This window comes from Zonotrichia albicollis, chromosome 3, assembly GCF_047830755.1.
Source record: "Zonotrichia albicollis isolate bZonAlb1 chromosome 3, bZonAlb1.hap1, whole genome shotgun sequence".
Classification (NCBI taxonomy): domain Eukaryota; kingdom Metazoa; phylum Chordata; class Aves; order Passeriformes; family Passerellidae; genus Zonotrichia; species Zonotrichia albicollis.
In genome coordinates this window covers 93,639,059-93,666,651 of record NC_133821.1, presented here as the reverse complement: position 1 = coordinate 93,666,651, position 27,593 = coordinate 93,639,059, and the positions used below count along the sequence as shown (strand labels likewise).

The window sequence follows — 27,593 nt, the reverse complement described above, 5'->3', positions numbered from 1 at the left end:
AGGTTGTGGATGCCCCATTCCTGGAGTGTTGAAGGCCAGGTTGGACAGATTGGATGGCACTCAGAGCAACTTTGTCTACTGGGAGGTGTTCCTGCCCATGTCAGGGAGTTGGAACTAGATTATCTTTAGGGTCCTTTTCAACCCAACCTGTTCTTTGATTCCATGATTCTATGGCTTTACTAAAATAGAAAAATAGTTACCTTAGGAGAGCTTTGTCCTTTTCACAGGTCCCTGCTAGGACGAGACACATAATTATTAAAAGGAGCCGACCCAATAAATAGAGTTTCAGCTACTGTTTGAGCACACAGATTTCCCTCCGAACATGTGGCAGGCCAGCCTCAATTTCCAGTGCCTCAATTTGCTAAAATATTTGTTAGAATAGAATTGTGAGTTCTTCTTTCAGCTAACACAGTATTATCATAATTATGTAATCAGTGTAATGGCAAGAATATATACATAGCATGAAACAGTTGGTATTAATCACTACAGAAACTATGGGGTTAATCACAACCAGCTCTCATCTTGGTAGTAAACTCAAATTGTTCCTGTTGACACTAATTTTCAGTCTGATAATTAACGTGGCTCTGTTTTTTTCCTTTAACCTACTTTTCTAGTGAAAAGTTTTCCAAAGAGAGGCTAGAGGCTGTGACAAAGAGTTCTAAGGGAATTGGCCACTGGATTAAAATTCACCTTTATGTAAAAAAGCCAGATCCTGAGAGAACTACATTTTTTTATGTACATGTATTACTTTCTTTTTTTTTTTATCAGTGCTTTATTGAGGGTCTACTTTACTTAAATGACAAGAAGCTTTCTGTTTTGACTGACTTAGCTGAGGCTACTTATATCTATGACAGATATGCTGCCGTGAGACAGAAGAGAAACTGTCAACCAAATGTACAGTCAGGATGGAAGAGCCCCTCTATTCTTTTTCCTTCACTATGATGGGCTTAAGGGGGCAAAATCCTTCATGTCCATCCCTCTCTCCTCTGTATATCTGGCACATACCCCATTTCACTAAACAGATAACAGAGAACGTGCATTTTATGGCAACATTTTTTGCACCATAGGCACAGTGCTCTTTTGAGAGCAAGACAAATGGTGCTGTGGACATGTGCTGTTAGGAAAACAGATTTCAGTCAAAGTCAAGAAGATGTATCTGTTTGGGGAACATTTCATGAATCACTTTTATTTGAAATCAGGATTGTGAACAAATACTGCTGCAATATTATAAAAATGTCATGTGTTTACACAGTATTACACCTGGCCTAACTGCTCTTTCAGTCTGGCATCCGTGTTTTCCCTAATCCCCATGAGCACAGCCATAGACACACCATAGGAACTGTGGCCTCCACTGTCCCTAGAAACCACATAAATCTGAATCTGGCCTTCGCTTAAAATAGATTGTCCCTAGTGTAAGGGAAATAAATCTACCCTGAAAATGTCCATATGTATGGAATCAAATACAAAAGTGTATCTGAGCTTTTTTTTTTGGTGCAACTAAAAGTGCTTCATAAATATGACTCATACAGTATTTGGCCTGTTCGATTCAGGTGGGGGTTGCTTTAGTGTTTGCCTGAGTTTTTTTTAAATCTTCGTTAATACAAATTGAAGTCGGGATAAAAAATTAAAAATAATAAAAAACTCAAACAGCATGAAAAGTTTGAGTAAATTCATATCCAAAAAAACAAAGCTGAAAAATATCTATAATGCATTTATATAATAACATCCACAGTACTTCCCACTGTGTTTATTGAGTTGGCTCCTTTTTATAATTATTTGGCTGTTTCTAGCAGGGACCCATGAGAAAGAGGAACAAAGCTCCCATCAGGTCATTATTTTTCAGATTAGTGAAGTCCCAGCATTCCTTGGTGTCACTGCCAGCATTTTTATTAAGTCAACCTGTTACTTTCACCATTAAAACACATCTTAGTAGGTACAGGTAATAGAGACTGGCTTGGCAGGGATTACTAAATGGGTGGACAGAATTCAAAGGGAGCTTGAATAACTGCCACACAGACAGCATTTACACATACATGCTTTAGAAGTCTGACTGAAATCCTACATCCAGGTGAATGATAAATAAAAGCATTTGTTCTTTTGGTGGTTGCTAGTGGCTCTGTTTTATTATTTTCATGCTGGACAGCTAAAAAGTAGAAAGTGTGGCAGCAGGACATCATTATGATAGGAGAATATCTGAAAATGTACAGCTTTAGCTAGGTATCCACAAGTTTCTTCCCTGCCCAATTAAAGGTTCACCCTTTGGTATCTACTAAAATTTGGATGAAAGTTTCATGTGAACAGGCTGTCTCTCAGGATTTCTACACAGAATTTTCTCCTCTCATTCAGGCTGAATAGGTGCAAAGAACAGTAAGGGATAATAAAAAACAAGAAGGAGAGTAGCAATGGCTGTATAAGAGTAATATAATTTCAGTAAATGAAATTGAAATTAACTAATAATAAAAATTAAAAAATAACATCAAAGTGCCTTCCTTTTTTTGTCCTGTGCAAATCCTTGGAACTACTATTGTATTTATTCCTTGTCTTATTCTTGCTTTCCAGTGCTCAGTAATGTGTTTCCTTTGACCTTTATTTGTAAAGCTAGGCCAATATTTTTAATCAAGTGTTTACAGTCAGACGCCTAAATCTATATTAAGCATCTAAATAAGGCTTGCATTTTAAATGAGCTGAGCACTAAGTCAATAGCAGTTGCAGCCTCTGACTACTACTGAAAAGCAGTCCAGCTCTGTAGGTGCCCCGTTCTCTACCCACAGGCTGGAAAATGTTTGCAGCCATTTTGGTATAATTCTTACCCTCACTGTGCTGTGCAGTCCTTAGGTTAAATAAAATCCTGCTAGCATGCTGCATCTTTGATATAAGAACACAGAAGCATTAATGTGTGACCCAGATGTTAGAAATAACTGTACATTTCACAGATATTTATATATTTTGTGATTACACTTACTGTCACAAAACTACTCAAAATCTTATAACTCTGTTGTATTCAGTGCATGATAAAAGAGCTAGCTATATAAAAAGAAAAAAAAATACATTATTTTCCTTTTTGTTAGGGAAATGGTGTATTAGTGGATAGGTGCTTGCTTCTGCTGAAAATATTCGCTCATCTCTTGGATATGATCCTCATACTACCTGTCTCGCAGCTGTCAGTTCCTGATTCAGGCAGGAGCTTGCAGGGATGTGTGCGTTGGCTGGAGGGGATGTCTGGAGGAGCTGGGAAGTAACCAGATGACTGACAGCGATTCAGGCTCGATGCCTTATGGAGGGGGTAGGTACAGAGGAAAGCTAATCCTATAGAGGGAGTTGAAGGGTTTTTTTGAGGGAGGATGAGGGAGGTAGAAAGCATCTGCAGGATTTGCTTTTAGAAAGAATTTAAGGTTACATCTGCATCTCTGCAGCTCAAGGGACCTGGGAGCTAGTAAGTACAGCACATATTATCAGTTACACCAGCACAGTGAAGCTTATATGGTTGTATGAGTGTAACAAACCATATGAACACACTTACTCCAGAATTAATGCTTTTTTTTTTATAATTTCAGAGATATTGTATATAGGTGAAATGTTGGATTTGCTTGTTTTGTTGGGTTCTTTTTCAAGAAAAAACCCTTTTTTTTCCAGTACAGTAAATTACACAGAAATTTAATTTTGTGTGACTGTAGCTGTTTAATTCAGCCCTTACAGTGTCCTGTTGTATTTTCAGCATGTGCACAGCTCTAAGTATACTGTTTTCCTTGCCATAAGGTTAATATTAGTTAGAAATGGAGACCTGCTGGAGATAACACCAATTGCAGAGGAGCTTAGCTAAAAGCAAAAGCTACGGTCTCTTAGATAATACCACAAGACAGCTTGAAAGGCTAATATATCATGCAAATGGTGGACCAGAATCACTTAGGCATAGATGTTCTGTGGGCTGTACAGAAGGAGTGAATCTTTCTGTATTCAGCTGCTCGCGTGTGTGCGCCTCGCTCCCCCTCCACTCGCTCCTCTCCCTCTGTCTCTCCCAGACAGGCGAACAGACCTGCTCCTTCCTTTGTGTTGCCAGTCAGGTCCTCCCTCTGCAGTCTTACACAGGAAGAAGATTTATAATAGCTGCATGCAATGCCAGTGTCTCAAAGAAACAGTATCACGCCATGTGGAGGATTTTTGTTTGGGGTTTGTTTTCTCCACTGAATTGGAAAGGTACATTTTTTAAATCTTAATTATTTTAAACACTTAATTCCTGTGGCTTTTATTTCCTGCTAAATTCTGACCTCCAAATACTATAATCTTTAAATCACAATCTGTTGTCACAGTACTGTAATGGCTGTGATGTTTTAATTGAAAACATGGGGATGTAAGGATTTCGAAAGTATAATTAGGGTACATTTCAATGTGAAGCTGTAAGTGCTGTTCTGTAAGATGGGCATCTGATATTTCTGACATACTGTATCAGAAATATAAGATTCAAACTAGAAAATGAAAATACAGCACACATGCAGTGCAACTGTGTACCATATGTTAAGAAATGTGCACCTCTTAAACAGCGGGCTAATTAGCTAGAGAAAACAGAGATGTCTGAATAATGATGCTAGAAATAAAAAGGATAATGAAATCTTGAGACAGATTTGTGTAGGAGATCCACCTGGCAGCAACTTGCCAGGTTTACCAAATTAAATGAAATCAAAGGAAAATTTATAGGTGGGAAAAAAATGAATGTAAAAGCACTACTTCTCTTTGTTTTAGGCTCTTGGTGGCCTGCTTCTTACCTCCCTGACTAGTGGCATGTATTAAATCAATGGTAAGTGAAGCATCAGAATCAGAGAAGCCCAAAAGCTTAGACATGTTCCCTAGGCTTGGAGAAAATTTCTATAAAATTTGACAAGGGTTAGTTTCTTGGGGTATCTCTCTTCCCAGGTAGTGGCAGGAATACAAAATTAAAATAGATTTCCTTTTGGCATTTCACCTCTTAGCCTCCCTGTTTCTCAGAAATGAACGGACAAGGTTGAATAATTTGATTTCAAGAAATCCCTAAAAGATCTAGCCCTTGTTAGTGTGTAGGTTCAGTATTAATAACAGATTCCTTCTTTAGAGGATTATACAATCTGGAAATATAAACCCTGCATTAAAAAATCAGGAATAGAGGCAGTTGCAATAAGAAGTAAAAACTGCAAAGCAGGCCATGGCAGAGAAGAGTCTGTGTCTAGCTCTTCTAACTCAAATATATGCACTAGTTTCCTTCTTCTACCCTGTTTTACCTCATCCCATAAACAGCAAATCTGCTCATGTTGCTTGGGATTTGCCTTAGGACTTCTCTTCCCAGGATCAATGAGCTCCAGAAGGGTGTTCACTAAATTCACTCACTGTTGATTTTCAGTGGCAGGAGGTCCAGGATGTTCTTACTCTTCTATTTGGAGAAACATAACCAAGATTTAATTCCACTCATGCCTGAAATACTTCCTCCGGTTTTCCTCAAATGTTACTATGTCCACCCAGAACCACTTTTGTTGAATTGCTTTTGAGATCTACTATTACCCAGTATTATCAGTACAATGCTTACTTTTGTTCCTCCTGATAACCAGAGCCTTTGCCCTTCAACTTCTACAGCTAATCCACTGATAGTTTTGGTTGGTGGAGCCTGCAAATGGGCTGACATAACGGATTCCTGTCCCAGTGGCATGTTAAGTTCATATACTTATAGCTGTTTAATCTGTAACACTAACTATATCCATTCTAGCGTGCCAGGAATACTGTATTTACTCAGCTTGGAGTAACATCAGCGAAAGTGCTATGGCATCAGGGAGTTGTCTGCTCCCTCACTGCTATACAATTGGTTGTTGTTGTTTAAAGAAGCTTAGAGCTGATAACAGACAGGCTTCCACAGAATGAGCTTAAAACCTAACAGCCTCCAGAAACTGTTCATAGCTGTGTGGTCTGCTTTTAGTGTAGGACATCATTTTCTCCACTGCTAATTAAATCTGTAATATCTGAACTATTCACATTAAGTTCTTTCTGCAATGTACTCTAATCCAACAGATAAATTTGTGCACATTTTTACATATGAAATGAAACCGCAACATTTTTTAAGTTTGCATGTACATCATGGTGGTTAGATGTCATTTTTGGTCTAGGACACAGTATCCATACAGTTATCTTCTCTTTCCCTCTCTGGTTCACTGAGGTTTACACTGCCTAAGTATGTCACAACTTTTGAGAACTTCTTGGGGCGAGATTTGGACAGCATGTCATTCAGATCTGTACAGAAAAGGTGGCGGTACTTCCTTGAGAAGTACCAAACACAGCAAGCAACAAGGAGGGGCAGGGGCTATAGAAAAGGCTTCAGTGTGCATGCACCTGTACAGAGACACACAGTCTGAGCATGCATTTGCATTAAGCCTATATAGCCATAAGGCTGTGTAAACAGAGCTTGACTTCCAGCACTGGACCCCTGGTTATCACACTGCTTCACTGCTAACAGACTTCATTCTCCTCGCCTTGCCTGGTGCTAACTAGCACCCTGCCAGACAATGCCCAGACATGGGAATAGCATTTGCCGGGAATCTCTCCCCATACCCAACATCACCCTTGATGGTTTCTCTGAAACTGTCTCTGAAGGTTTGGGACCTTGACACACACCTCCTGCCACACACACAACATGCAGCAAGTTCTGTTCCATAGTAGAAAAACACCTGTGTTAAAAGCTGCAATCTGACCCTCACATTATTTTAGATACTTTGTCCCCCTGAGGTGACACTCAAGGCTAAGTGTTATGTAGTATGCCTGCAACCATTGTGTGCCATTTAGCCTCACAGCCAGAAAACAGCCCTTAGCCCTATTTTATTTATTGATGTATATAGCCAGCAAGACCTTCTGATTTAAAAGTTAGGGAACACTGAATGAGTGCAGTGTTGAGCCAGGAGAAAAAAGGAAAACTAAAACAAATGGCCTATGTCTCACATATTTGTCAGCAAGGTTAAAAAAACATGCAGACCGTATGAGAGACAAATGTTTGCTTCCCTCTGTGCCTCAAAGCACCAAAATATCTCAGTGGAATAAACTGAGTTTTTCTACAGACTTGTCACACCACAACAAAATGCTTAATCTCCAGAGAAATCACAGTCAGGCAGCTAATGCTCAGTTGTCTAGGAGAATATTCATGTTAATGTACAGGAGTATAGTCACAGAGCCAGAACAAAGACCTTCCCATGCAGTTTATGGTGTTGAAAGAAATGATTCCAGTTCCCTCTTTCCACATCAGAGATAAATATGGTATTCAGAAAGGGGAAAGAAAACAAATAACCACCTCACAACCTCATCCTACAGGAAGCTGGGATTAAAGTATACTGATTAAATATATACAGCTGTAAGACCATCAGTGATGCCAACAATGTGCTTTATATGAGATATGGAAATATTTAGCCAGTCTTAGTCCCAGCTAGAGGATGTGAACTGAATTTTGAGGAAACAACAGAAACATTGGGAATGCATATAATTCTAAAAATTCTACATAAGAATAAAATCTCTTCTGACTCACAACATGTAACAGGAAATGCTAGCAATGCTATAATGTTTGCAAATAGGCTTTGTAAAAGAAATGAAGCTGTGCAATAGAAAGCTATTGGCCCATCAAACTCAACTATTGAGACTGTAACCCCAGCAAGGACTTAGCTGATTCCATTCATCAAATATACAGTTGGTAATGACTGATGTAGACACAGTATTAAAAATTGTGTTAGGTAATGGCCAAAAGACAAAATATGTCCTATGTACTGACACATTCTTGAGAACAAATGGTATCAAACAGCACTATAGAAAACACAATACTAACATATTAATTCAGAATACAATCCAGAATGCTCATAAATAAAGCTTCAACCAGTGTTCATAAAACTGCTAAAAGTAGCATCATGTTCTTCATGTAGTTAAGACATGTACAACATTTGTATTGTAGTTCCATGAAATCTGTAACTCACAGTTGCAGAAGTTAAAAACTGCTTCTTTTAGAAACAGTCACAGATAATAGTCAAATACTCCTTCAACAAGTCTGGGAAGTTTAAGCTTCCATTCTTACAATCTAGATGGTTCCAATGTGTTAAAATTGTCAGCAACATCAGGACATTATGCACTTTTGGAAAACAGCACCAATGAAGAGCTTTTTCACATAGAAAAAAAAAAGAGTACATAAAACAAGCTTCCACAAGTTTCAGAAACAGAAGTTTGTTTTTTTCCTTTAATAGAGATATAAGATACTTGAGGTTAGAAGGAACCTCAGGAAAGATTATGTGTAAAGTCTTGTTCTAATCAGTGCTGCATGCAGATTTACACAACCTGGTATTGAAAACATCAAAGTAGAGTTTGTGTACCCTCCCTAAGCAACATACTTCACTTACTGGGTGTCCTCATGAGTTATACTCGGCTGGAAACATTCTTTTCCTCAGTCATGTCTATTATTTCTTGCTCTCCTGACATGCATCACTGGAAAACTCACGACATTCTTTTTATAACCTCCTCCCAGGTATTGGCTGCTGGTCCCCTCAAAACTGTCTCTTCTTTAGACTGGAAAATTCCATTTCTTTCCTTGAAGGGCTTTTGTTCCCTGAACCTGTTGTCCATTCATCCCATAGGTTCTTCCAAATGGCAGACTGCCCCTCAAGTCCTTCAGCTATAGCCTCCATATGCATGTCATCTGAAAACTTGATGAAAATATTGTCCATCACATTTTCCTCTGTTTCAGATTCCCAGAAATATGTTCCTGGAGTATGTACTCTGGGTATTTGGTAGGGATTGAAGTAAGACTGAGCTGCCTTTAGTTCTCTGGGTTGTCCTTTTGGAACCTTTAGTTTTGATAGTTTCGATACAGCTCGTCAGATCCATGAGCATTGCATTTATGAGTTCTCAGAAGTAGTCTCTGACTTGATCCTTATCCACTGCTGTTATTCCTTCTCTTCACTGTCATTAAGCACACAGGCCTCAAAAAACTAGGCCCTGAGCATTTCAGCCTTACCAGTGACCACTGTTGCTGAATCACCCTTTTCATTCAGCAATCAGTACATAAATTTTCCTTTGTCAAGCTTTTATTAGTAATGTACAAGCTCTTCTGGTTGCCTTGATGTCCCTGGCAAGCCTTGATTCTAACTGAGCTTTGGTTTCCCTGACGCCATCCCTGCATACTAATGCCATGTTTCAGAAATTCCTCCTTTGAAGCCTATCCTTGCTTCCATCTCCTTTATGCTGCCTTTTCTGGTGGATCTTTGTCTTGAGTTATTGATAAATGTACTTGGTTTCCTGACTATCAGCATGAACATTCATAGGCTCAAAAGGTGATGTTGTTACAGACTTGCTGGATTCCCTGAACTCATTTGCCTGTCAGAGCTGCCTCCCATGGAATGCTCCCTTTCAACTCCCCAGATAAGCTGAAGTCTGCCCTCCTAAAGCGCAGCCTCTGTACTGCACTGCTTGCCTTCCTCTGCCTCTTCAAGATTTTGAACTTCACTATTTTGGTGTCATCACAGCCATGGTTTCTACTGGTTATTGTAGTCCCAAAGAGCTGTTGCTAGTTAGTGAATGCCAGAGTCACTTCCACTGTCTGTATCATGAGTTCACCTCAAATACAATCCAGAAGCCTCCTGGATAGCTTGCTTCTCACCATAGTGTCCTCCCAATAGATGTTAAAGTTCCTGTAAGAACCAGTACCATAGGATCCAAAGACTTGCTAACGTTTTAAGTAGACTTTATCCACTTCAACACATTGATCAGGTGATCAGTAACACACTTTCTCCTCAATGTCACCCTCACTGACCACTCTGAGACCCAAAAAGTCTGTCACGCAGCTTTAACATATTTTTTAATACCGTGTCTAAGTCAGTCATTGCTAATAGTTTGTTTGCTGAATGGAATCAACTAAATTCTCGTTGGGTTTCCAGTCTAGATAGTTTAGCTTGATGGGCTGAAACATTTCCTCTTAATGTTTCATTAAAAATTAAAATGTTTTTTAAAACTCAAAACAATTTTAAAATGTACATTACTAGTAAAACTCTGTTAGAATTATATCTATAGTCACAAAATTATTAAACTTATGATAATATAGCACTTTTATCAGTTTACTTGAAGTATTTATATGACACCTGGCATGCTATTTAAATATTTTGTAAGAAATTATTGGAGGGTGAAGAACAGGCAGTACACAACGCGTGTAGACCACCAAGTCCACTCGGTCTTGCAAGTCCAAGAAACAAGATCCTTTCAAAACTGTTCAAATGCAGTAAGTCATTACTGTTACCTTGGGTGAGGGTTGTGAATGGGACAGTGTTGGTAGGAAACTTGATATCCAAGGTAAAAATAGTGTCCTAAATATTTTGCCCACAGCATTTTTGTGAAGCAGTGATGAAGAGGGACAAAACCACAAAAGGATTCTCTTAAATACAGCAAACAGGTGCTGTAGGGACTTCAAACCACTTTTGAAAAGGGCAGGGAGAAACTCTTTCCACTTTATTATGAAAATGAATACACAAGATACTGAAATGTACCAGCTTAGTGTACCAGCTTGCCAGAAGGTCATACAGTCAGTAAGAAGGAGGATTACAGGCCTAAACCTTAGACTAACTAACATAAGCTCCTGACTTAGGCAGAAGAGACTCAGATATTTAACAGATTTGCAATAAAATTAATTGAGAAAGTAATGTAGAGGCTGTCAGTGTAAGGTAGGATGTAAAGGGGAAAATGAATATGAACTCTTTTTTTCATTTTTATTTAGATTCTCAGAGTAGATTAGTCTGGCTTACACATAGCTGTATATTTAGCTATGGTAACAAATATTGCCTAACAGAGGAATATTTCACAGTTAACACAGCCTCTTTCCCTAACAGTAGGCCTTATAAATAAAGAAAAACTGGCAAAAGAGTTCAGATTCATTAATATTGGAGGAAGAAGAGAACTACAAAGCACTCATTATTTTGGACCTTCTAAGAACAGACTGTCAGGCTAACCTGTGAAACAGCTAATCAGTTGGGGTAACCACTTAACTAAGACTCTTGTTTTCTTGATCACACATTTCTTTCTGTTAAATAAACTCACTGCATTTCAAGTTGGTCAGTTATGTTTCTCTTGAAGCCTAAAAGTTGTCAGTGCATAATTAAAGGCAAGGTATGACTATAGACTCCAAATACATGAAAAGCTGATGCAGAAAGGATCTTGTCTGCATCACCAGTAGGTGAGACTGAAAAATAATAAGCTTAAGTTACAACAAAGTTAAGTGTTAGGAGGCAAATTCCAGTGCTAAGGATAGAGACAACCAGGAAGCTAATGGCATGGGAGATTGATGTTTGTTCTAAAAATCTCCAGAGACTGAGTATTTACAGTCAGCTGGATATAAGCATAGTTCAGTTTGCTTTAGAGCAGTGATATGGAAGAGAAGTCCTCTTGAGGTCCTTTTCAGGTCTGTGGTTCTATTATTTAAAGCTTCAAAGCCTATCAGACTTTAACGTGTTTCAAATAAATTACATCGTGTTCAGATAGTTGTGAAATATTCAAACTAAACATAAGTTTCATTAAAATCTAGAAAGAGAAATAAGTACACTAAATTAATCTCTCAAGTAGCTCTTTGACCTCTTATGTTTTTCGTTTTGGCTTATTGCTGCCATAGTGCACAAGAAAGCTGCAACTGATAAAAAATACCTGGATAGATGGCAATGACTCAAATTCATCCAGCTGTGCTCATGCTTGACCTGCCTTTTCTTAAGCTGTTTCATCTCATTTTTTACCAGTCATTAAACTTATTGACTAGTGTTTAAGAGACCAGTAAGTGACAAGCTTAAAGCAAGTACACAGAAAGTCTGTGTACAACTGAGATGTGTTGCTTGTTTATGGTAGCACTTTTTCTGCAACACCTGGCCCCATCTCTGAACAGTGGATGTATTGACACCCAGCATATTGCATCTGAAAGTTGGAGCTTGAATAGATTGTGCCAAGTAATGAAATATTAGGAAACAGGACAACTCCTAAATAAAGATTCACTACTACTTGCTTACTGGTCCCAAGTAAGACATAATTCTTTTCTATTTTTTCAGTCAGTAAAATGCTTTGTAGTTTTCCTCCAGATTCAGCTGTACCAGAACATAAAGAAGGTCCTCTCTGTCTAGCTTTGCTGTTCCATATATAACCTTTTTTTTAACCTAATGCAGATTTATTTAATTTTAACTTTTAATACATTTCAGTAAAACAGTAAAACAGACTGCTACCAAAGAAAGAGTAATGAGACAAATATTGCAAGTCTAAATAGATAAGAATTTTCAACTTGCTAATCAGGTAAAAATAATCACCTAGGTTTAAAGGTAATAAATCCTGTCACATTGAAACCACATGATTACTATAACATTTCATACAACCAAATATTTAGAACTTAAATAATATTGGTTTTGTGAACAGCTCAGACTTCCATTAACAGCAGTGAACTTGCACTTCTGTGCATTGTTACAATGAGTGAATTTATACCAGAAGAAAACCAGGAAATTCACAATAAGGGCCAATGCAATTAGTTATACAATGAGTGGTGTCAAAGATGCCAGCCCATACATGTCTAAGTATGAACTTTGCAGAAGAAATCGGAGCATCCCAACTCCAGTTAAACTATTCAGAGACATCAGGATTCAGAGCATTGTATTAAGTCAGAAAAGAAAAGTAGAAATACCAGATTGAAAGAAAAAAAATTGAAAGAAACAGATTGATCAGATGAGACAAACCAGAAAATCCCATATTTTTCAGCTGTACTATATGTCATAGGAAGAACATATTACCAAAATACTGTGGAGAAAAGAGTGATTTAGAGAAGAATTCAGTGCATAAGAACTTCTGGATTATGTTTAACATTCATCAGAAAATTCTGTACTGTTAGTTGTTGTCACATACATGGCAAGGGTCCCATGTTACTAGAGTTTCACATCTCCTTGATGTTTCTTGTAGGCAGCTCCTCTAGTCACTGACTCTCCCTTGTCCTCACAGCAGCCAACTGACTCCAGTTCCCACCAATCCACTCTTTTATAACTCTCTTCTGATTGGCTGCAGCTGTGGCCTGTTAACATCAGGCCTGCTCCTAATCTTTAGTAATTGGTTCAGTTGCAACTCTTAAGGGGATGAGACTACATTCTATACCACTTATATTTGCCCATACTGTATCTCCCTACAGTTAGTCACCTAGAGTTTGATTCAGATAAAAAAAAATGAAACCTCACTTTTTTTTTTTAACTTTTAAACAAGTTTGGCTACTTCTCTAGTCTAGAGTAGATTCTGCCTTAGTAGACACAATGTAATGCTTCCAGAGGGAAATGCATCCCTCTTCTTAAACTCCTTTCTCAGGCACTTCTAAAGAATGATCTGTCCCATCTTAGTTCTTTCCATGGTCCACTGAGGAAATCTAAAAAATTAACTTAACCAAGTTACCTATATACTACTAAAGGACAGCTTTTTCTAAAAGTCTTTCTGTAGATACTGTGAGGTTCCACATCTACAACATTGTATATTTTTTCCAGGTAATTAATAAATTGTAATTAAGCTAAACCTCTAAAGTAAAACAAAAATTGGATTTCCATCTGTAGTAGTCTTCTAGACTCAAGTTCATGACTATCTCATTGCAGTTGGGTTTATTCATTGTGCTGGTACAGCTTTGCTAGGGCAATGTGCAAACTAACAGGTGTGCTATAATAACCAAACATGAAAGAAGTATGAACCTAAGTTAGTTCTAGAGTACTATGAAGAATTAAAGATATTAGAAAACAGGAGAATATCATCTCCTCTGGGTGATACCATGGTACTCATTCTTGTGGTAGGGAGCCCTTCCTTGCTGAAGGACTTGCAACACCACGTGCACTGTAATATTTTTATTTGCTTTCAGAAACAGCTGAAGAGACAGAATAGTGTGATTTTGTGTTTCTCTGTATTAAAAGTCTGTAAAAATCTGTTCTTTATTTGAAGTCTGTAAGAAACCACAAGCAACTCCGTATGTGCCTTCCTTTTGTGCTACATTTGTCCTTTTTATTTTGCAGTGTATAAAGTCACCACTGGAACCCAGTGACAGACCTTGATTAACTGTGCTTAATCTATTCCCACAGAAAAATGGACCAAAGAAAGTGTTCTAAAACAAGATAATAAAATGTTATCATTTCTCCTCTCTCATTTTATTAAATATGCTCATCTTCTGTGCAAAGTGAGCCTATCCAGTTGGCATCTCTGTGATGAGACAGAATGCATAAGGAAAAATTGGTTTTGAAACGTATGTTTACATATTCTATCTGCAATGGTAATCTTACTGACAGACATTTGTCACTGATCATTCTGTTGTGGTACAGTATAATTTGTACTTCTTTTCTCTTTGTTACTGGAAGTTAAATGGGAAAATAGATAACTGTAGAAAAGCCTGTAACTTTTTTTTTTTTTAACTACCATTCATCTCTAAGTCAGCTCCAAATGCAGGAATACCTCCCAATATCCATTAGGCCCTTTGTGACTGTATTTCTGTTTTCTAGCACAAGAACAGAGATGTTCAATGAATTCAAGAGGGGGAAAATTTCATACTGCTAAAACAAAACATTCACTCTGTAACAAGACTTTAATTTTCATCAATGTCACAGAATGTTGTTGAAGGTTATAGTTGAGCAAGTTTTAGATGGTGGTTAGATATTTATATGCCTAGCAGGAAAAGAAAAATCTAGTATCAGAATATTTACTAACAACAATAGAATTTTTAAAAAGGAGATCAAAATTCACATTTCAGGCCTTAAGGAAATCAGGCTCAGGGAATAGGCATGAGCCATTTAATGAAGAATTTTTCTCATGGTTTGAATCACACATCTTCCTGTGGGAAACTTGTTGCTTGCCTCAGAGTCTGAGTGATGGACCTAGACAACCTGTTTTAGCAATGTTCTTATGTAAAACCCTGAGAAAATGCCAATAATGGTCTCTGCTGTTATCTACCCTTGTGCACACCACATTTATCCCTAGGAAGATGATAGATGTTTTGAAGTAAGGAAAGAGCATTGGAAGCCTGGAGCTGAACTGGTCTTCTTTTATAACCAACAGAATGCAAAGAAGGAAAACAGTTCAAGGGATAACTTACAACAAACCCAAAAGTCACATCTTATTTTCACTCACAACAGATAAGAAAAATCCTTGGTATCTCTCGTGGGTTGACCATGTCCAACTACCACAGGCCCACCAAGCTTCTCAGCTGGACTGTGGACTGGGGAGAAGAAAATAAAATAAAAGACTTGTGGGGTGGGTGAAATAAGGATAGAGAGATCATTGTAATGGGCAAAACAGACTTGGAAAAATGAATTTAGTTTATCAACAATTAACAATGAGGTAGGATAAGAAGGAGTAAGACCAAATCTAAAAGCACCTTCCCTTCTCACCCCTCTTTCTGGGCTCAGCTTCACTCAGATTTCTCTACTTCCCACAAGAGGTCCAGGGGAATGGGGAATGGGGGTTGTGGTCAGTTCATTACAAGTTGGGCTGCTCATTCCTCCTTGCACACTCCCCTTGCTGCAGTGTGAGGTCCCTGCTACAGGAAAGTCCTCCAGGGTAAGTCCTTCCTGTGGACTGTAGTTCTTCACAAACTGTTCCAGTGCATGTCCCTTCCACAGGGTGCAGTAATTCAGGAACAAACTGCATCAGCATAGGTGCCCCACGGGGTCACAAATCCTGATGGCAAGCCTGCTCCAGAGGGCCTTCCTCTCTTTATGGACCACAGGTCCTGTCAGAAGCCCGCTCCAGTGTGCATTTCCCATGGGGTCCTCCACAGACTGCAGGTGGATCTCTGCTCCACCAGGGACCTTCTGCAGGGGCATAGCTGCTTCACCATGGGCTGCAGGGGAATGTCTACACTGACCTTGGTGTCTGCAGGATTATTTCTCTTACATGTTCTCATTCTCTCTGTGGCTGCTGTTGTGAAGAAGTTTTCCCCCACTTCTTATCGATGTTGTCCCAGAGGTTCTGTCCCTGCTGCTGGTGGGCTCAGCCTTGGCCAGTGTGGTGGGTCCTTCTTGGAGACAGCTGGTGGTGGCTTCTTGTACATGGGAGAAGTTTCTGGCAGATTCTCCCAGAAGTCACCCTTGTGGCCACCCTGCTACCAAAACCCTGCCACATAAAGTCAGATACGCCAGGATCTTTTCAGGTCCATAACCTTTTTTGGTTAAATCCATGTTATCATACATCCTGCATAACTGACACCAACTCAACTGCCGCACCTCGCCTGTTGCACAAAGATCTCAAAGGGTGTATTTGGAACACTTTCATCCTGATATTCTGTAAAAAACTTTCCAACATACTTTTTCTTCATGTCTGTGGTATTAATTTAGGACTAACATTACTCCATGTATTCAGTTTAATTCCATGGACATACTCCATGAAGAAGAACTACATACTCCACGTACGTTATCTGTAGATATATATTTGTTTTTATATGATTTCATATATCATATATTATTAACTTGTATAATATATGCATTAAATATAGAATACTCATGTATTTTTGTACTGTTCAATATGTTATATGAAGTTATAATCAGAGTTTGGTGAGACAACTGGGAAGCTAATCTGTAGGCATAGATCTGGAATGCCATCTGAAGCATTTCTCTAAGTATTCTCCAAATATTGAACCAGTTTTAGTTGTGTAAGTGTAGAATTTCTTCAGGATGAAATCAAGAGGCAGTACATAGTTGGCTAGAAAATAAGAGCCTAGTGGCAATAGGACAAACTGTCTGTCTTGAGCTGTACTCTTGACTTGAGCATTCTTCCAAGCTGCCTATTCATTTTTCTCCTTTGATGTTTTGTAAGCTTATACAACAGATATTCTCCCTTTCTCTCCCCACACATTTTTCTTTTTAAAATTCTCTACTTCCTTTTATTTCCTTAATTCCTTTATTTTAAAATTAGTTTATTTTCTTTGGTATTAATGCAAAATATGGTCTAAACTTGATATTCAATTGCTTCATTTGCATGCTTCATCACTGGCCTTCCCTTGCTTTTTCCTTTATCAGCTTCATCCAAAATGCTGATCTAGTAATCATCTACATTATGGACAACCTCTATTATGATCTATTCATTAACCTCTCATTATCCCCATTTCTGACTTCCAAACTCTGCATAACTCTACTCTCATTACTGGCAATTTTCTCTGCAATTTCTTAACTTTATCCTTTTATCCTCTATGTCATGTGCCCTTCATTTTGTTCTTTCATTTCTGTCTTTAGGCCTCAAATTTTGGGGAGTCTTTGAGTCAAAGGTGAACATATAAACCAAAAGTGAAAGTGCCTGCAATCAAAGAAACTCTCTGTCGTGAACAGTCATGGAAATCGTAAAAGATCTATAGAGTGAATTTTCAAAGATTGTCTTCACTCCCTTTTATCTTTTCTGCCCTGTTAAAATACTTTGCATTTTTGGTTTCTAAATTCTCAAGATGTTATAAAAAGTGCATAGGCCTTGTAAGCCTATTTACAGTACTAAGGTAGGTTAAACCTAACATATGTTAGCAAGGCCAATATCTTGTTAAAGGCCAAATTACAAAATATAATCAGGAATTAGATTAGATTAGATTGTAATATAAACCTGGATTATCTACCTGGGTAGATAATCCCAGATTAACATTTTCTATCAGATGTTCATGTCAAATTAAATACATCCTTTTCTACTCTAAGGCAGCAAGTTAGGAAATCATTGCTCATCCTCCACTGAGATACAGTGGCATTATACTCAGAGAAGCAGGGAGTGTGCTTGTGTTCAAGGCTAAAAATATTTTTCTTTCAAGATGCTGCCGTGGAACACAATCAGGATCAAAACTCACTGTTGAAATCAGTAATAGGAAAGAGAATACTTTCTTACAGTCAGAAGGACTTTTCTTCTTCGCTGCAATTGCAGCTGAGATAGGTGAACCAATACTGGCCTTCAGGTATATTAAATTATGTCTCATTGATGGTGAAATCCAATTTCCAGCTAATACTCCATTTAGTAGATGGCTTAAAGTGCACCTTAATCTGCATCGTGCCCCAAGTTTGACATTATTTGTGTAGGGCATCGCAGGTTGATAGTATTTTTTTTCTGCTGACAGGCATGGTTCTCTCCTCCATTAAAGCTTATGGATATTTATAACTCAAAGTGTTCTTGTAGTGGCTGGTAATATAGAACACTTCTCTGTAGTCCACTATTTGACAGTTTCTACTTACTGAGATCTAACTGATAAGAACATCCATAGCTCTTTTGGTTACTACATAGTTGTGCCAAGGTGATCCTGATCCTTGAACTGGAGGAAGCAAAGACACAAAAACCTATTTTCTTACCCAAATTCATGTCAGAGTCTTTTTAGCAGCAATAAACACCATCTTACTGAGATAAATAGCAAATCAGCTCTAACTTCTTCATCACTTTTTCTTGTTTCTTCAAAATAAATGTAGACCTTCAACATCCCAGATTACAACACTGCTTGCATAGATATAAATCAAAGTACATTTTCTTCATGCTTGAGAACATGAAAACACCATGTATAAAACTCCAGTGCATTAGGAAGCAGGAAATTAGATTTAGAACTAGGGAATCATTGAAAGGATCTTTAAATTATTTCATCCAACCTCCTACTAAAAGCAGGAGTATCATAACCTAAAAACCTTCATGAGAAGAGAATCCATAACTCCTCTGTGTAATCTTAGTGCTGTGATAAACCACCATTTTCCAGCATTCCAGTGCTGAAAGATGTATTCATAATGCCCTGCTTGAGCCTTCCAACAAGTAGTTTGTGATTGTTGCGTGTCAGCAAGTCAAGGTATAGACTAAATCACAGAATGGTTTGGGTTGCAAAGGACCTTGAAGATCATCTAGTTCCAGCAGGCAGGGATGCCATCCTCTAGACCAGGTTGCTTGGGTCTCCATCTGACCTGGCCTCAAGCACTGCCAGGAATTGGGCATCTGCAAGTTCTCTGGGCAACCTGTTCCAGTGCCTCACCTCCCTCTGGGTCAAGAATTTCTTGTAACATCTAATTTATACCTGCTCTCTTTCATTCTAAAGTCATTTCCCCTTGTCCTGTCGCTATCTGCCCATATGAAAAGTCCCCCCTCTCCCTTCTTTCTTGTAAGGCATCTTAAGGTACTGGGAGGCCCAATGACATCTCCCCAAAGGTCTCCACTTCTCCACGCTTAAGAACACACCCAGCTCTTTCAGCCTGTCTTCATAGGAGATGTCCTCTCTGACAGACCCTTTTGGGGACCAAAAGCTGGATGCAATAGCTGAGATGTGGCAGCATGCAGTAGAAGTGAATAATAAGTTCCTTTGACCCTTTCTAGTAGAGAAAATTCTCCTTACTTAACCCAGTATGTAGTTTGCCTCCTATGTGATGAGAACACATGGGGGCCTTAGATTCCAGGGATTCCAGCCTGGGATTTACTACACCTGCATGACCACTTGGTCATCTCATAGCTGTACGGAATTATTCTGCTCTGGAAAAGACTCTGAACTACTCATGTGTGAGCTGCATGGACATCCTTTAGTTCTCCAGCATCTTAAGATCAATTGAAGTTTTAATAATTATTGTGTGAACCAAATTTAATATCTTCTATAGGTTTACTGAGAATTATTTTCTCATCACTGAGGTTGTTGACAAAGACACCAAACAGTTGTTGGAGCCATTGTCACCCCACCCAGGTCTTGTGCTCATTACCAGATTCACTGGACATCACATGCCTGATTCCTACCCTCTGAGCACCAAAGTCCAACCAATATTAAGCCTACCTAAAAGTGCATTCATACAACCTGTAACTTACAGGGTTAGAGTGCTCTGAGAGATTTCCAAAGCCTCAGCAAAGTTAAGGTGTGTTACATCCACTATTACCCCTTCACTCATATTCCTAGTCACTTTATCACTGAAGATAATTGAGATAATAAGCATGATCTGTTCTTAGTAAACCTTTGTTACTTACTTGTCCTTTAATGTTTAACCCGAGACAGCAATGAAGCATCATGCAGTCGTTGACTCACTCTGCCCAGTGCAGGATGGGGAAGAGAATAAGAAGAGTAAAAAAAATGAGAAAACCTGTGGGTTGAGATGAAGAAAGTTTAATAACAATAAAAACAACAACAATATTGTAAGGAAAATGAAAAATAACAAAGAGAGAAAATAGAACCCAAGAAAGACAAGTCATGCAAGTGAAAACAGTTTTCACCACCAACTGACCAATGTCTAGTCTGTCCCTGAGCTGGGGGCCCCTCACCTTTTTATGCGTTCCCATCTTTATATGCTGAACATAACACCATATGGTATGGGATATCCATTTGGTCATTTGGGATCAGATGTCCTGGCCATGTCTCCTCTCAACTTTTAGTCTACCCCCAGCCTCCTCACTGGTGGGGTGGGGAGAGCCACCGAAAATACCTTGATGCTGTGTAAGCACTGCTCAAGCCCTAACAAAAACATCCCTGTACTATCAACACTATTTTGGTCACAAATCCAAAATACAGCCCCAAACCAAGTTCTCTGAAAACAAAAAACCTCTATCTGACTACAGCCAGCACAACTATTTAGAAAAAACCTCTAAAAATCTGTTTTTAGGGACTGAGATGAATCTGAATAGTCTATAACTCCTAGATGGTCCCTCCTACCATTTATAATGTGTGGCATAGTATTTTCTTTTTCTTTTTTTTTAATTTGTAAGGGACTTTTCCAGATTGCCTCAATTGTTTTGGCCACAGGTAAGTAGCAGCTTTACAGTCACCTCCGCTGTGTGCCTCAGCAGTTTCAGATGAATCTTGTCCGGGTCCAGGAGTTTTAGTACATCAGGATCCTTCAAGTAGCCCCTAGCCTGAAACGATTCCACTCTTGACTGCTCTGCTCCTTCCCAAGCTTGACTGGCTTGATGCAGTGATCTGATTTCAGGCTTTTCCTATAGGGACTGAAGTAGGGAGGTGGGGAAAACATCAAGTACTTCAGTGTTATCTGTGTCATCCATCACTGGGCTGTCTCCTCCCTTTTGTCAACAGTGCCACATTTCCTCTGAACTTTTTGCTCTGAACCTTTTTCTGTGAGCAAACTGACAGAATTTCTTCTTGTTACTCCTTGTGTCACTAGGCAATTTCAACTTCAGCTGGGGTTTGGCCTTCCATTTTTCCTCTAAGTGAGTAATGTTTCTCTCTCATGTCCATCCTTGATTGCAATTTCTTGTATGCTCTCCAGGTTAGCTAGCATCAATTTGACAATCATTAAAAATCAATGGTTTCACATGTTATTATGTTGCTGTTTGCATTGCATTGGTTTTGTGGAGCCAGTGTTTGGTTGGTTTGTGTTCTCATGGAATGTTTAATAAAATAACAGTGGATTACCACACATATATGTGTATATTTATTTGTTTGTTTGTTTGTTTGTTTATAAAGGCAGATGGATGAAAAGCTCACTTGATAAATCTGACCAAGGGCCTACACCAAACCTGTGGGCAGCAAGTCAAATTTTACAGGCAGTCAAAATGCATACACTCATTCTCATGATTACTAATATTTTAGGTGGTTACTTTCAAATCAAAACATGTTTATTTTGTCCTAGGTCTGTGAGTCCCCTAAAACTTCTGTCCATAGGAGCCCGTTGTTCAAAGTTGCATGATGCTGATTGCATCCAGCTGCCATCATTTATGTTTCACATGCACATTACAGATATATGAAACATTATTCTGGGCATTTTCTCTTGATCCTGGTTCCTGGATGCCTCTCTCCAGCTGAGCAACTTGTTTAGAGTCTTTCTAGTTTTTTATTGATCTCTTAGTTAAAAAATAGCACCCAAGGAGACATTTCACCTAAGGGTCCCTGAACCCTGTGAATATAAAACTCTGGTTTCACTCTATCTGCAGCATTGTTTTTAGATTTTCTTACTATATCAGATAAGCCGGATTTTTTTTTTTTTGGTGAACATTTGTTTAAATATTTCATTTTTTATGCTTTAGAAAATGCATTTTCTATTTTAAAGTGACATATCATGTCTGGAAGTTAATCTATCACTATTTTAGAGTCTAAAGTTTGAAGAGTGAAATGGATAGAAAATACTTCAGTCACCCCGAGCTTTTTCTCCATTTATTTGGCTCTTAGATATAGTATTTGTGACAACTAAGATACACTTTTTTTGGTCTCTTCTTTTCAGTTAAGGAACAAACTTAAAGAAGAATGAGAAAGTATTTTCCACTCCTAAGTTGAAGTATCTCTGCCACCTAAAATCATAGACTTCTTGAGGTTGGAAAAGACCTCTAAGATCACTGAGTGCAGTTAAACTTCATAAATTTATTGTGTTTACATTTAATTTGTCAATAATTAACACATGAATAGGAAAAAAATTATCAAATTTTTTTTTCCCTATGTGTTTAAATACATAGGAAATTTATATATTTATATACATACCTGTGTATTTAAATATATAGGAAAAAGAAAACCTGAGAAATAGTGTTTTCTCTCTTCACTTTATATCTGTGTCCCTCAGACATTGGGCAGTTTAGCAAATAACCACATAGCTTCTTTCTACTTCCCCAGGGAAGATGGAAGATGCACTTATGAAGTCTCTGGGGGAATAAAATTCTTGGAAAGTTCCAAGAAGGTCAGGATGAAATGCCACAGGGCCAGTACCTAAAACATGGCAAACATAATGCTAAAATATGCAAGAATTACAAACTATATATATTTGTATCTTCATGGTTTTCTCCAATATTATAAATACTGTTTTAAAGCTCTTTCTTTTTCCACAAGCATGATTAAATGTTATTTACATGGAATCTATGAGGATTTGTAATATATATAAGACCTTAACTGTCTTTGAGATATTTGACAATTTGTTAAAAAGAAACAGAAATCCTATAGTCTTATGGTAAAAAGAAAGACCAAGATTATACCTTTCATGCTGACTTTAAAATACTAAAATGATTTTTTTTTTAATATTTTGCTTCTGCACTATCATTGCACTGTGATAGGTGCCAGAGTTGATGAATGGATGTTAATTACTGGTGTATGGCTCAGCAAAACTGAGTGAAAATCAATGTTAATGTGTCTTCACCTAAACTTTTAATAATGTGCCTCTGGAGGGCCAAATTCAAATAGCACCAGGCAGCAACCTCTGCACAAACATGTTAATTTATGGTTCAAAATATATAACTACACAAATAGAGGTATATGCAGCTCAGGAGCAGACATGCTGTAAATTTATATTAGAGAAAAAGGCTTATTTCAACATTTCTTAAAAATAAAAGAAAAAAAAAAGAAAAAGAAAAAGATTAATAATTTTCTCCTATCCTATCTTTGTTTGTCAGTGGAAAATGCAGGATCACTAAGGACACCACCAGTAGTCGAGAATTCCAGACACAAATCACTCAATCTCCAATTTATATCCTTTCTTTTACTTTGATTTTGAATGCTCTAGAATAAAATTAGCTTTTAAAAGTTAATGAAATTATTTAGAAAGCTCAAGTGGATGAACTACAGCATTAATGAGATATTTTAGAAGAAAAATAAGAACACACTGATGCTGGTTTTTTCTTGTGTCACAAGCAGTTTTCAGAAACAACTGATCTTACTATGTCCATGGAACTTTACATTCCAGGTATTGAAGACTTGGCATGGTGAAAGGAAAAGCAATACTGAAAAGTTATCTTTTAGAAAAAAGACCATTTACTTGTCAGCTGGAACTAGTTGAATACTGAGATCAGGCTGAAAAAGCAGGCTTTTGGAAGACTTTTGGGGAGAGCATATTTATTATTATTGCAACTTTCATATTTTGCCAAAGGTGCAGAGAAAATGAGGTCGCCATAGAGAAGAGGCACAAAACTGCAATTTCTTTTGTATCAAAGTGATTCTCAAAGGCTTTCTTAAGCAAGAGTGGAAGATGGTGTACTTATTCATTATTGCTTTAGGATCCCAAGCAGGAAAAGACAAGTAGCACATAGCTGAGGAAGCCACGTAACATTTCCCAGAACATGCTGGTGTTGATCCCATGCATTTCAACTCTTCAGGAATGCAGCCTAAGCTCAGCTAAACAGCCTTGGACTCCATGTCTTTAAAAAGAGATTCCTAAGGAGAGACACAGTGAAGATCTTTAAGTTCTTGTTCACCTGCTCCCTACAGCTCATGAAATAATTATTGTCTAGCTCTCATAACAAGGACTAGAAGTAGACAATAAAAACACAAGCCAAAGCCTGTAGAGTAAACAGAATATAATACCTTTTCACTGAAAGCACATCTATGCTGTGGAACTTATTTTTATGGCTTATTGTCTGTTGCATGCCAAAAATACCAAAGGGAAATCAGACCCATTTGGATGAAGGCTGCATAGAAGGCTGTTAAATGAAGAACTGTGTATACAGTCTTAGCATGCCTAAGTGAGCTATTCTCAGAAAGGGGGAAAATGCTAGTGGAATTATATTTGCTCTCTTACGGTGAATCCCTAAGCTTCCTTTAGGGAAAAACTGGTCAGGTGGACCTTTGCTCTCAGTCAGTACAGCTATTTTATATTAGCTATCCTTTCTCTTTGTGCTTTTGTCCTGATTTTTGTATACTTTTGTTTAGGGCAGAATTTGTCAAGAGGAGCATGAAAATGTGGATCTCAGATCTCAGTGACTCCCAGCCATATTGCCTTTTGCATTTTTAAATTTTTTCCAATAGTTTTTATTGCTGAACAATTGTTATTAGATGGATTTGTTATGGTTCCTGCTTATGAAATCCAATTTACCATTTATTGTTTGAAATTTTAGATTTATTTCTGGATATATTGAAAAGAAATATTATGCCACAGATAGCAAAATTAGAACTACTTTTTTTTTTTCTAGTAATAATATGGCTATTCAGTTTGACAGTACAATTACTGTCCATTTATGGAACTTTTAATTTTTTGAAGGTGAGTATCTGTAATTTCCTGGAAGAGTGAAAATAACAAGGTCCACAACAGACAACAATTACTGTCCAAACCCCACATATTTATACTCAGGTGCTTGAAATATTTCTGTCCATTGTGTTTAGTTGAAAGGTACTGCAATAAATTGTTGTGAAAATGTGCTTGGATAAAATTTTAAGAACTAAATATCATAATCTTTAGACTACTTCTGGCCTGGGAGAAGGAGGAAGACATGCTATTGACAACTGTCACAATTTTACAACTGCTTTTCAATGAATTTTTAAAAATATCTCTAATTCAAAATATTTTATCACACCAAATTTTGATTAAAAATACGGGATTTTTTTCATAATTACATGAGGCTTATTCTGCCAAGTTATTTATGCATTTCTAATTCTCAAGAACCCTTATTGATCTACAGTCAACATTACAGAGGGAAGTTTAGCAATTCATCTTGAATGCTGGTGCTAAAAACCCTTTTTAGAACGTACTTAATTGGCTTCGTTTTAAATGTGTGCAGCTCATGAAACTTGATCTGGAGAATTTAGAATCTCTTTTTTCTGAGCTTTTGAGGGGAAACCACAGACAGGTTTAAATAGGAAGACTTGGAGGAGGAAAAAGGAGGCATGGTTATTGTGTCTGTTATGCAATACAGTCTCTCTATCTTCCAAAACATCTGGGTCCCAATTTATCTCTAAATAATGCTTATTCAGTGTTTAGTAGATTTCAAACCACTTTGTGAAAGGGATCTAAATCATTATCAGATGAAAGACAAGGAAGTGTTTTGTCCAGGATTTTGCACAGAAAACAATACATATGTCCTAAATGTAGTCAAGTCGCTAAATGGCACCAACTTTCTGAATTACCTTGTAATTATAAATCAATTCCTAATTCCCTCTCAATTGTATTGCAATGCTTTTAAACCCAGACTGTAGTACTTGTTTTGTGAGGGCAGGGATTAGCAGGCTGCAATGTGTCCATGATTCTTTATTAAGCAGTAATATTCATTATTGTTTTTGTTAAAAATACAAAATACAGGTGACTGATAACTCTAAGGGTTAACTGTGGCCTATAGGCCCAGAGTGTTTGGATACCCTTTGTGTGTGAGTTTTTACACAAATGCATATGACTATCCATATATCTATATAAATGTTTATATATGTTCATGTACATAAATATATGGATGTACACAGTCATATAACACAGTAATACAAATAATGAGTGATATCTGTAAAGTTGGCAAGCCTTGACTGAAAATCTCAGTATAAGTCAAAAGGATTATTAAAAAGTTAAAAAAGATGATAGAGGGTTACTTTTAATATAAATATAAAATTTTAATATAAAATTATTAGTTTGCTAAAGTTTGGTTTCAAGTTTCTACAACAAATCTATCATTGACAGTTTTACTTTTTTTGTGATAACTCTGAGAATTTCTGACATTTTTGGAACTATTTTTTAAACTTCTTTTGAGGTTGTTGAGCCACTCTTAATTGTAGTCTCCTTTTAGGATTACTTTGAGACATCTTCTATTCCTCTCTAGAATAAGAATTCCAAAGGATAGTCAGTCTTCTACCAGGAATTCAAATCCCAGTTTCCCCAATCTGAAGACACTACTGTCTTTTGAGATCACTTTTTAAAACAACAGCACCCTGAGGCAATGGGCCAGAAGCAATAGTGTCTGCAATTAGTGTCACATTCAATCCAGACCAGGAGTATAATGCGTTTTGTTTTCACAGAAACCTTATTGGCTATGTAACTCAATGTTATGATGATGTTTTAAGAATTCCCAAGTCATATACCCTGAAAAGGTCTGTGTGCTCATTAAAGAATGGGTCTTAAGGAGTCTTAAGGAATTAGAACGGAAATTGAATTTACGTTTAAAGAAGTTTGCCAGAGAAATTTAGCCTTTTTAAAAAAAAATAAAATTTGGTGGTGAAACAAGAGAGTAGAATTTCTGTGGAAAAAAGCAGTGGCTCAAGAGATGTTAGTATATTCAGATGGCAGTAGAAAGAGCAGGTTAATTAGCAGGTTAAGTTCTATTATTGATAGGTTATTTTAACTGCTGTGAAAGCTAAAGTTTTCTGTCAGGATTCCACTCTGTGAACATCTCTGAAGAAATTCTCCTTCCCCACATGGGATGTTTCTGTCCTTCCAGTTGTCATGTGCTCTCATGCAAGATTCTCAAGACTCTACCTGACGCAGGATGCAGCACCCAAAGTGATGCTTGGTACTCAAAGCTAAATGAGAGCATGCTGCTCTGCATATGCGAAAGTGGGTGCTTGGGTTTGAGCCTTACTTTGCTCGCAGTTCACACTGTCAAGCTTTTGTATCCTTACAATTGTAGCTTTTGTTTGTGACTTTCACAACTAAATAATCTGGATATGCAAATAGTACCTTTTGGTATGATGCTTCTTGGAAGGACATTACCAGGACAAGAATTTAAGTACTGAGAACAAGAAAATTAGCTGTGGAGAGAAGTGCACAACTTTTAAAAGCATTTTTCAGATGTATTTGAGTCCTTAAGTAATCTTATACTTTCACAGAACAAAGTCAGAAAACTTAGATCAAGCGTTTTAGTCATGGATTAATTAACCTGTGCCACTATTTTGAGCAGAAATAGGTTATTAAGCACTCAACAATAGAGGCATCTCCCATATCTCAGTTCTGGGCTGAGGACCCCAGAAATGAAGGCAGAACTCCAGCTGGGGTCTCGCCACA

At 37.7% G+C, this 27,593-nt stretch overlaps 1 long non-coding RNA gene across 2 annotated transcripts; it reads left to right on the top strand.

Moving 5' to 3' along the window:
- The first annotated feature begins 3,164 nt into the window (after positions 1-3,164).
- On the top strand, positions 3,165-21,905 carry LOC113459312 (uncharacterized). Of its 2 annotated transcripts, none has more exons than XR_012579723.1 (4): positions 3,165-3,283; positions 4,020-4,194; positions 4,738-4,792; positions 21,090-21,905. It is a non-coding gene; the product is annotated as an uncharacterized LOC113459312 (long non-coding RNA). The 2 variants fall into 2 exon arrangements; XR_003380439.2 differs by having other exon boundaries at positions 14,028-21,905.
- Positions 21,906-27,593: the final 5,688 nt, after the last annotated feature.